Source organism: Carlito syrichta, unplaced genomic scaffold (assembly GCF_000164805.1).
Source record: "Carlito syrichta isolate Samal-C Ts95f unplaced genomic scaffold, Tarsius_syrichta-2.0.1 Scaffold316266, whole genome shotgun sequence".
Classification (NCBI taxonomy): domain Eukaryota; kingdom Metazoa; phylum Chordata; class Mammalia; order Primates; family Tarsiidae; genus Carlito; species Carlito syrichta.
In genome coordinates this window covers 196,673-198,152 of record NW_007260362.1, presented here as the reverse complement: position 1 = coordinate 198,152, position 1,480 = coordinate 196,673, and positions in this window count along the sequence as shown.

The window sequence follows — 1,480 nt, the reverse complement described above, 5'->3', positions numbered from 1 at the left end:
AAGACAGAAAATTTTTTTAGCTACTTAATTTTAACAATTATAGCATTAATAGCAATTACTACTTCAGTAACAGTTTCAGCTGTAGCTCTATCTAAGGAAGTTCATACAGCTACCTTTGCTAATCAGTTATCTAAGGATATTTCTATTGCATTGGCTACTCAAAAAATTGTAGATTAAAAGTTAAAAAATAAAAGTTAATGCTTTAAAAAAAAAGGCAGCATTAGCAGTAAAACAAGAGCTTGCGACTTTAAAAATAAAACTGGCTCTCTGATGTCACTCTGAGTTTCAGTGGATTTGCCTCATTCCTTTGGAGGTAAATAAGTCTGTCCATACTTGGGACAAGATAAAAAATCATATCCTTAAAATTTTAAATCATTCGGACTTAAATATAAACCTCACTAAATTACATTAAGACATACAGGACATAAGTTGCTAAAAAGCAGTTCCGGTCCTATGAATTGACTAGCTCCATATTTAATAACTTCTCATTGTTTGCTAATCAAAAGTCATTAATGTCTATACTTATTAATGTAAGAATTTGCAGGACAGTAATTCTTGTCTTGCTGTGCCTATTTCCAGTTATTTCCAGAGTATTGAAAAGGAACATTTTTCAGCTTAACACTGAGTTTCATGGTTTTGTACTAAAATAATAAATAAAAAAGGGGAAGATGTTGGGAGCCGGCCACAGAGGCCCACTGAGCGTTAGGGATCAGGGAGGGCCGTAGACCCCGAGACCGCTAGGACGTGTTTGGGAGCCATTGGCCCCATTTTCCTCCTCTTTTTACCATAAAACACAAGTAACTTAAAGAAACTCTGCTGATCTAAGCTGAAAGTTCTGTAACTGTAACAGGCATGGCTTACTCTGAAAACCTATTGTTCCTGTTTCCCATAAAACTGTGGTTTCGGCTTACAAATTAAATATAATTCAAATTCAGGTCACATTTGAGAGCCTTTTATATGGTACAAGCTTCTTTATACAATTTAACAGTATATTTGTAAAATTAGTATACACTTATAGGGAGCAGTTTCAAGCTTTTCAATAATAAAGTTGTCAAAAATGGCTCAGCACAAAGTTTGGGCCACACACCTGAGAGCCCAGCGTGTACTTTAGACTGGGCTGCATTCTTTTAGGCCAGTTTTAACTACAATTAATGTAAGGTTTCAATTATTTTAAAATAGGTCATGCTAACGTCAAAGAATCATGTTAGTTCAAGCATGACCAATCATAATATTTTAAGGTTTAATAAGATACAGTTAATTTTACAAATTTCCATTGTCTCTATTTCCTACTGTTGTAATTTTAGAGAACAAGAGCAACAACTCAATTGGTTTAAAGCATGATTTAACTGCACCCCCTGGTTTACTACACTAATTTCACCATAGTTGGCCCTTTAGTTGTTTTAATTCTCCTACTTCTTTTCGGGCCTTGCATCATCAACAAGCTTGTAGACTTTGTTAAAAATCAAGTTAGCACCAGTGC